The following is an 11,274-nucleotide window of genomic DNA, read 5'->3' on the forward strand; positions in this document are numbered from 1 at the left end:
TACGGTCACTGGCTCACCCGTACAACTCCGTATTTTGTTGATGACACAATCAATTGACTAGTCAAACGTTCCACACGGCGCAAGTAGTGTTGCACCATCAGGGCGCATAACCGTGGGGCCCACCTGTCAGCCCGTATATGAAAGAAAGAAATGGTAATTTAAGTCTGTACTGTGTTAATGAAATAGGAGTACATTTTAGGGTGATCATACGGTCACTGCCTCACCATACAGCTCCGTAATTTGTTGATGACATGATCAATTGACCAGTCAAACGGTCCACATTCAGCAGCGCACATTACCATAGGGCCCACCCGTCAGCGCGTATATGAAGGACGAAAATGGTAATAAATTAGTGGTCGGTGGGTATTCGAAGTCATGAGACCTCTAGTTGGCAGTCACCGGCGGCTGGGGGGGCGTTCATTGGGCGGTGGGGTGGGGATCCCCGGAGAAAAAGCTCGGCGCGGGGGGGGGGCTAGAGGGATGGCCGGTGCGGTGGCGAACGGGCGGTGGGGAGTGGTTTCAGGGAGGGCGGACCGGCCGCGGGCGGCGGGGGCTGGCGGTTCGGCCGGTGGTGGCTGGCGGCTCAGGGGGTGGTGTTTGATGATAAACCGGAGGCCCTTGATTTCGTATCCAATTGCTGGAAAATCTAATGACCAGAGATGAAGAAGTCAGTCGACTGACGTGTAGTCTCACCCCGCACGTACACATGCACGCACGCAAGACACGCACGCATGTAGGCGTGCAACACTGACACGTACACATGCACGCATGCTGGCATGCAACACTGACACGTACACATGCACTCACGAACACACGCATGTACGCACCCATGCATGTAACACTGAAACGTACCCTTGCACGCACGCAACACTCGCATGCCTGCATGCACACAACACACGACGCAAGACACACGCTCAACCTATACGTGCATGCACCCTTTGTTAAGGACATGGATTGTTACGGGTATTAATCAATCTTATCTGTGATAAGCAGAACATTGATGTTTGCAGCGGTCTTTATGAATCACAACATATCGAACGGTCTATTAACATAGTAGGCTGATCAACATGAAAAAGATGACGTCACACTCAATGAACAATCATCGGTTTATGAAATGCCCACTTCTGACCGCCCTGGCCCACCAAATATTCCTCTGATGTGCGCTGCCTGCGTTGGGTCACTGACATGCAGGCCATGCACCCAAAGAGCCCACACGTCAGTGGAAGAACGGCGTGGTGTCCTAGGTCAGAGTCGAGGGCGCCACTCGCGGCACGCTCGGCTAAACACGCCTCCGTGCCGCATTCAAACGCCTCCATGAAACCCGCCCGTGTGGAAGCCGAGAAACCCACTCTGGACACACGTTCATTCATGACCAGGCCGGCGTTAAACGCAACGCCGGCTGAGCTCCTCCCGTCCATCGTCTATTTAATTTCCTATTTAAACGAGGCCAAACGCCGGCCAAGAATCGCACACCTCCGCCGCTCCCCTATCTCCTCCACCATTTTGTCCACTCTTACAATGGCTTACGAAGAGTAGTTATTCCGCATCCAAGCCGGCTGGGTAGCCCGCCGGATACGAGCTATGCAGCTGGCTGATCCATCTCCCTCCCCTCACCCGACGGAGCCAGTTGCTGCCCCAAGCTGGCGTGCGGTTCAGCAACTCGCCGCTCCAGGCCAGCTCGACGAGGAGCAGCGCACGGGCGTCGTTGCTGCCGTCCATGCCGCCGCCTCGTACTGCGTCTTCCGTTTCTGTGGCCGAGACTCCCATGCCGGTGGCTGCGCCATGCAAGCAGCGACAGAAGTCGGGTGCGTAGAGAGCGACGAGTCGGTGGCCAGCGCCTCTGCGTCCGCCGCTATCATCGAGGAGAAGTAGAACACGGGAGGCCGCCGCCGCTTGGGTCCCATGAAGGCCACCGCGGAGGTGACGCCGGCGTACACAACAGGTGTCTTGTCGGATCCTTTTGTTGCGAGGACCTTCGTCGACCCTGCTTGGGCTCCACGGAAGAGGGGAATGTTAGGATGAACTCGAGCAGGTGCCGGCCATGGCGAAGTAGTGGCCGGTGATGAACTCGAACCGGTGCCGACCACCATCATCTTCGGCACCAGCCAATGATATCAGTTGGGCAGTGGGGAAGCGAGCCGTCCTTTGCACTGAAGCATATACCTCCGGGCTCCCAGCAGTCCGGTGATCGTGCTGTCGGACATGAGGAACACAAATCGATCGACGGGCGACCATTTAGGCCAGGTATTATATACCTGTGCAGTCCAGAACTAGCACCGCATAGTTCATTTGAATGTAATGAAATCCGTCATGTTTGTATGAAAATCCGGTATTTTATATGATTTCCGTCGTTGTTTATATGAAATATCAGTTTGTCTACGTGTTTGCGTGAATTTCGTCCGGTTGGTTGAGTTGCTGTCGTAATGTGTGCGGCTACGGTTGGATGGCCTAATTTGCGGGTCGCCGGTCGGTCCGCGGGCGGCTCGGGCGGCGTTGTGGGACAAAAAAACATAGCTCGTGCGAGCTCGTCTCCAACGTGCGCGCTGGAGGATGCATGACAGTATGAGCACCCGAGCCATTCCTCGTTCATCGGTGGCAAAGGCACCTGTGGACAAAAGGGTCGCCAATATTTTGGCTACCCCGGGCAAGATCCAAACAGCCCCTCCCAACAGATTCAAATCCCTCATTCGTCGTGGAATTTTTCCATGTGTTGTTTTCATGGACTAGCAAGATGCCCGTGCATTGCATGGAACATCAAGATGCATTTTTTTACAAACTCCCGCATGCATGCAAGGGATTATTAATGTCGTCCTTTACTAGTACCACGAGGCAAACACCATTAATATTGCATCGATTAGTGTTAGTGGACTTGTATATCTGCAAATTGTAATTTTGATAGTGGCCCCTTGTATATAAAAATGGAGGGAGAAAGATGAGAGATAAGGTGAGGAGTGGGGCGTGGTGGTGACTGGTGGTCGGACTGGGCGGAGGCATGGGGATGGACGGGGCATTATGTCTAGGTTTGTATCTCTCTCACACACACACACGTAGGTGGGGGACGTGCACGAAGAGAAGAGGTGCACGCACGGCGCACGCACTCCCGTCTCTTTCCCAACAACACCCGCACGGGTACACGGTGGAGCTCATTTCTGTACGAAAAAGGCAGCCCACGTGGTAATTTGGCACGTGTACTGGTTGTCCACTTGGTGGAGGGAGGATCGTCTACCACGGGTGAACAAACAAATTGCGACTTGACGCGTTATGTTAAATTAAAAAAAGAGGCAAACCATGTGGGGCCTACCTTAGAGGCAAGGCTCTATACACTGGAGTACTTTTGATGTGTCCCGTCAACTCGCAGAATGAGGAGAAGCTTGCTTAGTACGTCGTCTCCCCCGCCCACGGGCGCGGTGGCTCACAGGATGAGGTGAAGCTTGCTTACGAGTAGTAGTAGTACTACTACTACTACTGTACGTCTTTACGCCCGCTCCCTCGCCCACGCACGCGGTGGCTCGTAGCACGAGGAGAAAATTTTACTACTCCCTCCGTTTACTCCTCGTCCCTACTACGTACTTTGGTTAGTACTACCTCCATTTACTTATACAAGGCCACTATAAAAAAATACATTTTGCATCTATACAAGGCCAAAAATAGTAATCGAGACAAAAGTTACTACTCGCTCCTTTCCAGTTTATGGCTCAATTTCAAAATCTCTCCGACCAAGGTAGACGGTGACTGGTCGAATTAATTTTGTAGTTTGCACAAGTAATTAGTACACTCGTTTTTCTCAAGAAGTTATGTTTACCGAGGCATTAATTAGAATGAATGCATGAATGACCACTAAATTTCCATGAACTTGTACATGCATTGGTTAGTTTCCTCTTCACACTGCTTGCGTCGGGTGATCTAACGCACCTCGAAATCCAACATGTAATGGTACTACTACTCGTATAGTAGAATTGAGACTTATCAAAGGAAAAACGAATATTTTTTAGATGAGCCCTATAAACCCGGGTACGTACTCCGTAAAAAAAGATTTTTCCAAAACTAAGTCGCTCCCTTTCATGAATTCTATAGTATACTCCTCCGTCGACGGTCCCTTTCATGAATTATGTACTTCCTGTCGCCGACATGTGGGACATATAGCAACCGGGTCGACGTGTCAAGCACCAAATAACAGTGCAGAATAGCAGGGGGACGCGCCCCACTCGTACCGGCCCAGTAGTAGTAAGGAGAAATGAGACATCAAATCACAATGCCGCACCTTCCCAGACGGACGAAGCAACCATTATTTCACACTTCGGTTCGCCATCATCTCAAACCACGTAGTATTGCTTCTGCCTCAAGAGGGACACACACATTGCCTTGGTACATCATGACACGTGGGACTGCATGACAGGCCATGCTCCCCCGCCGATCGCTCGGTAAAATCACCTCATTTTTACTATACTTCCTCCGTATCGGTTTACTACATGGCATGCACGTCGTTCTAGGTTAAGAATTTAACTGGCCATATATGTGATGAACAGTACTCTGGCCTTTTAAAAAATGTATACTTTTGTACAGTAGTACTATCGATGGATTGCGCCATGGAGCAAAAATTGAAATTAAAAAAAGGTGGTACATATAGAGAGCGCTCGTCGCCAAATTATGCATATAGTACTATTAAAAAAGCTAGTACGTGCTAAATTGGGGTGCTAAATTCTATTAAAGAAATACTAGTAGTATGTACATACTGAAGAGTTAAAGTAACGAGAAGAAACATAACATAGTTCTGTTGGGGGCTCAGCACAGCACACCCTCAAATTAAACTAAGCACACCTGAAATTAAACTATGCAACTAATCCGGTAGACACTGCATTAGAAGTTTAGAACCACCATGAGCAACGACACTGCCACCTTACTTGGAGTCCTCGTCCACGTCCTCGACTTTGTCCTTGTCCATCTTCCTCTTGGCCGATACTTCTTTGCTTGAACCGCACACTTGGCTGTTGCTCTTCATCCAACCCTTGTAAATATTGAAACAAAGGTAGCCATCCATTGCAGCGTAGTGGATGTGGTCTATATCTAGTACATTCCGCTACCATGCATGACGATGAAATGTGTAATGAGGTTTCTCCAGTTTATGGTACGAAGGATGAACCATGGCTCCTGCCAGGGTCAGCATTGAAGGCTGACGAGAGGGCACCAGCTGATTCTTCTGGAGGTCGAAGGGGTTGCCTACAACGAGGCCTATCTGACACAGGACTTCTTTGTCGTTCTTAAAGTCTACAGTAACGAATTTCACTGTTTTGTCCTTGAGGAAGTTCTTAAAATCCTGGCACTCAACGTCGGCATGGCATATGTGGTAGACCAAGCAAACGTTATGTACGCAAACCTGGATCACGGCAGGCTTCTTCCTCTCTTCGTCCATTAGATCCTTCTCTCGTCCTAGGACTGTGGTGTACTCAACATCTAGCCCAGCGACCCACTCATCATCTGAGTTTTCGAACATGCGTATGAAGCGAGAAAGGCATCATTTCACCGTCGCGGAAGAACGGGTGTAGATGACGTTGAACTCATCGCCGGTGATGGTTCTAACCTTGTACTCACTGCCGATCGTGGAGATTTGGGACGCCATGGATTTGGGAGGAGGCTTAGGATTAGTGGAACTGCCGTAATGTGAATGGACGGGACGACTAGGAGCGAACCGCCATAGTATTGAAGGGCGTGCGGGGACGAGTAGGAGCGAACTGCCAGCGTGCGAACGACAGGGTAGTGGCTTTCCATTCTCCCATGATACGGGCTTCCGAGAGCCCTTGGATCTGAAATCAAACAGTTGCATGGCGTGATTCTAGACCTATGGGTGAATATCCTATCCTGGAGGGTTATTCTGCAAATTTTTAGCAACTTAGCATGCGACCGTTTGATCTCAGATCCAAGGGCTGCCAGCAGCCCGTATCATGGTCGCGCCTACCACGACCGTCGCGTCGCTCGCGCGGTCGCGCCCTTGGAGATTTAACACGGTGTGTTAGGCTACCTGATGTTGGCATGTCATACATAGTCATCACTTAGTCACTCATACTACAACAAGGTTGGCTATAAGTGTATTTTTTACTCCTCTCTATCTCTTTCTTCGTACTCCCTCCGTCCCATAATATAAGAACGTTTTTGACACTAGTGTAGTGCCCAAAATGTTCTTATATTATGGGACACAGGGAGTACTAGTATTTATTGCATTTGCCAAGGAGTGACATCTTCCAATGAAATGGTGTTGCTAAGTTTGCTTCATTTAATTAGCTATAGACTCAAAATTGTCTTTTCACCTAGGTACACGCGCTTAGCACCGTTTCTTCCTTGGGTCACCAAACTAGTCTCTCTTTTCTTGATTAACTTGCCACATTAGACTTTATGCCTATGTGGCAAGCTTAAGCACCTGTAGGAGCAAGTAAAAGTAAGTACAATAGTGCGCTTTACATGGCATTTTTGCATATGTGGAGGAAAGAGAGGCAAGGAAAAAGTGGAGAAGTGGGCTCTCATGCAAGAGCCAGCCTCTACTACATGGTGGAGCATTGGGAGAGGCACCTGTATGGAGGTGGTCAGGAATCGGGAGACTCACGCCGGTCGTAGCGCCGCAGTTAAAATGATAATGGCAAGTCAAATCACGGGGCCCCACCTGTCCAGCAGTAACTCGCTGTCAAATCACACAGCCCTACGTTTGCAGCAGCCTACTCCCTCGTCTTCTCGCGTCTATGTCAAACCGACTAGGCGGAACTGCCCCACCTACCGCGCAGGAAAAGCCCCGCCCTCGACTTTTAAATACAACTACATCCGCTTAAGAATCCAATGATATACTTTTTGTGACATAGTAACTCATATTTAGTTAGTCAAATGGATGACCTAGAACTACGTGCAGGCCCTATAAACCGAGACGCCTAAAAATAAAAAAACCGAGACGGAGAGGGTAGTTCAGCACGTATCTTTTTAGATCAATATAGTCTGGATTCACCAAGGAGCAAAACCAAGTGGTAGGCTGCTCCTGTCGTGTTGGCGTAGCGACTCAAGCAGGGTCAGTCCGCACACGAAATGGCGACACACTTAACAGGACCCCTTTGGCCGACATGTGGCTCATCCACCGTCTTGTTCCATGTGCCATGCACCAAATTACAATTCGGAGCAGCGGTTGGAATTGGAGGCACCCCGGTCGTAGCACCACAGTAGTAGAAAATGAGGGGTCAAATCACAAAGCCCCACCTTTCCCGCATTAAGCTAGATGGATGAAGCAACCATCATTTCACTCTAGGGCGCAAGAGCATAAAGAAAGGAGAAAACAATGATGCGTGCGGCAGCTACCTAGGGCACCCTAGGGTAGGGGTCTCCACTACAGATCCTTTTTTTTGAAAGCGCCTCCACTACAAATCGGCTTCTCCCTCGTCCTCTTGAAGAGAACCGATGATGAGTGTGGCGGTAGGGTTTGTAGGAGTACTACGGCGTGCGGGGCCACGTCATAGTAAATGGGTTCGAGTCGACGCCTTAAATATGTGTGGGCCGCTTGGTTTTACGGGAACGAGGCAGCATTTTGGGTTCGGGGACCAGTGGAGATATAGTACGTACAAAAAATTGTGGACGTAGTTTCGACCGAAAGGCAATGATGCATGGGCCCTGCATTTTGATATACCCAGGGCCGCGTGAAATTTGCTACTCTACTCAAAACTAGTAAGGTACACATGTATTGAACGCATGAGATTTCGAAACCAAACTATGAATAAATACACACTATAGCATGTAAAGCTTTGAGTCATATATGCATGATGTAGATGTTCATTTAGTTCTTATAGTTCATCTCATTCAAAATCAATTAGTTTTATAAAAATGTTAAGATTCATGGGGTTGTGCATTGTGAATCATAAAGTAAAAAACAAATAATGGCAATTCATTTAGAAAAAAATAATCACTTATGATACAGAAGATTCTAGAACAAAGGAGAAGTGCTTGTGTTTTGAGGTTTGTGCATTATGCTTAAGTTCAACCATGGAGCCTTCTCAATTGTACATGTGGCAGATCTGGTGGAATGTTGATGATATCCAACGGCCAGTAGTGCTCGGATTTGCCTATCTCTGCACTGTCGGGTTAGCTTCATCCAGCGACCATCTTTCAAAGTTATTGGCACACTATATAGTTCTTGTGCCATAGTTGCATGTTTTGGAAAAAAGCTACTAGTGGGTTGTACTATCTATTTAGGAATAGAAGATGTATACATGGAAGTTGTAGGGAAAGAGATGACATGGAGCATCTCAATTCCTATGAGTAGGGATTGGAAAAGAGATGTCATTTGGTTCACATCATAGGAACTTTTCTATTGAATCTAGAGATGACATGTATCTCAATTCCTATGAGGAGGGATTAGAAAAAAGATGTAATTTGGTTCATATCGTAGGAACTTTTCTATTGAATATACGCTAATGTTTATTTTCCTTTGAAATTAAGGGAGTATAGGAATCCATTCGTATGAACCAAGTGGCTCTAAAGCTATAGAAATGATATCATGTTTATTTCCTTTGCAATGTGGAGTATATGAATCTATTCCTATGAACCAATTGGCTCTAAAGGAAAAAAATCCTATAAAAATCATATCATATAGAGTTCCTATGATATTCCTCGACACTAAAGGATGCTTGAAATTGTTGAGGGTGATACGGTGGTCTTCCTTTGTAGACTCCTCACCCATATTTATAGTTACCTCTCGAAGATGAATGAAATGATATATATACATGGTATTCTACATGTGCAATTTGGTACACGAAAACTTGGTAAAAGTTTGTGAAGTTCGAATTTTCAATAAAGTTATATGCACTGCATTTCGGAATGGAGGGAGCATACGGCAGTTGCTAACACTCGCGTGGAAGATTTGTGTGTAGGAGGAGTGGCTGTTCTGTTAAATGACATGGAAAAACTGACACTGTCGGATGCCGATCTAACGGTTCTTACGGCGTTCGTCAGGAAAAGGCTTGTGGCGAACGTTTGTCGGATAATGATTTACGGACACATGCATTGCATTGATACGTGCCCCCCTCTCTCTCACGCACATGCACCCTCACGAGTTACGACTCTCCCGAGTCCTCTCCCAGACTCGCATGTCGCACCCACCGTCTATCTGCAGGTAGACGTCACGCACATATGTGCTCTTCACACCCTACCCTCAGAACTTCTAAAAAACAAAAGACGACGCACACATTTTATTTTAGCTCACACGTCACACACTTATACTATTACTCTTGCGGCGAACGTTCTTTGGGCATAGTATATTGTACTCTCACGAAGAGAAGCGGTGCACGCACGCACTAGTTCTCTCACACCCACTCATGGGTACACGTAGGAGCGCATTTTTTGAAGCTGGTACAACAAAATCACTCCACTATATATAAAAGCAGGAGCCTTAGCGCTTGCTTTACTAGAGTTCCTCTTGTTCACTCTCTCATGCTCTCTAGATCTAAGCAACACATAGGTGGCCACACTCTCTCTCAGCTCACAGCTGGTCACAAATCCGGCCGGACAATCTCGACCGGGGCAGGGGTGTAGGTGCATCGTTCACGCTGTCGTCGGCGGTGAGGGAGGAGACCAACGGCTGCCCGTGTGTCCCGATCAGCGACCGTGCCGTTCTCTCCGAGAGAGCGCCGGCTCGGGAGGGCCTCCGACCCCTTCTTCCTCCATGCGGTATTGTGGCCAAGATGCGGCCTCCCGACGCCGTCTTTGCCACATGTCGACGACCCTTAGGTATATATTCCTTCAAAACCTGCCTTGCTCTACTGCCCCGGCTCCCTTCATGTGGATCCTTTTCTACTTCCGTCCACTGTTCCAAAGCCACCTAGACTTCTACTATTATTAGAAGTAAAGCTAGTTCATACAGTCGACTCAAAGCGTTGGTTCAAACAGGGAAGAAAGTGGGAAAGCTGTAGCATGAATCTGGGACTTGGTTCTAAGAGGAAACGGAGGAAAGTAGTAATATCTGTCACTGTTTAAATAACTGTATTTCGTATTTGCGCAAACAGGGATGTCTGTCTCCATATCGTTTCGGGATGTCTATCTCCGTATCGTTTCTATCCGCGCAATCAAAAGCACACACCTCAGTTTTAGTACAACTGTGCAAAATGAGATGGCTATCCCTCATTGTCGTCGTCTAACCTCCCGTCTTCAAGGTATCCTTACATTGGTAGTAACTAAGGTAGAATGACCAACGCAATCTAAAAGAGGCTGATTCGTACGTTTTACTTCCTGATTGCGGTGCAGGGACGAGCGAAAACAACTGCATCCTAGTCCGGAATGCACTTTCTACCAGTTCATCCATCGACCGAGGACTAGCTGGCACGGCTGCACGGCGGTTTTTTGGACAGGTGCACGGACAAGAGGCATTGTGGTCTGCTTATTTCTGCAAATAGCGGTGCTTAAATTTAGTGGAATGCACAAGCATTTCAGCTGGTCAGTACACTGCATGGTTCAGTTCAGCATTCCAGCTGAGACCACAATTATAATTGGTTATTCTGGAATGAGAGAACCTAACCCTGGATGGTGGCAACAAGAAAAAACCAGAGTGAACTCCAGGAAATTTAAGCCTGCCGGGAGACCCTTTACTCAGAGAAGCCTTGCTTGTTTTTTTCCTGATTTGTAAACCTTCTCACAACTTTGTCTTTTGCTGTGAACTAGTATATGTTTGTTATGTTCTATGAATCATTGAGATGTATAAAATTGCTTAACTTATAATTTTCAAGTTTTTTATGAAGACGAATTTAATGTGAGTGTTCCACATGAGCGCTGGACTAGCGTGTGAACGTTTGGAATTTATTACATTGTGGCCTCAATTAACTGCATGAACCACTGTAACAAGATACATAGTTGCTTATATGTCACACAACAGATTGTTGATTGTTAGCTGGTCAATAGCCTAGTGTTGAAGCGAGCTGAGCCAATGTGCCGTGTTTTGCACAACTGCTTACAAGTGGGGTAGCACCAACAGTGTTTACAAGTACTCATGTATACGTCGGTGCATGGTTCTCGAACGAGTGCTCGATTTCATCAAAACACGCACTGCTCGTATGATAAACCGTGACAACTTATGTCTTACCATGCCATATTCACGAAAAAACTAGTGAGGACGCATCTGTCTCGGCAGCAATTACGATGGTTCTCACATGATTCACGGGCACACAAAAGTAGCAGCAGTTCCCATAGACGGATTCAAACAGAGTACTAGCCCCAGAGGGGTCGATAATAGGCAAGGTTCAGATAATTAGACACAATCCA

The sequence above is a fragment of the Triticum urartu genome, chromosome 1A, assembly GCF_056163025.1.
Source record: "Triticum urartu cultivar PI428250 chromosome 1A, HENAU_Tu73, whole genome shotgun sequence".
Classification (NCBI taxonomy): domain Eukaryota; kingdom Viridiplantae; phylum Streptophyta; class Magnoliopsida; order Poales; family Poaceae; genus Triticum; species Triticum urartu.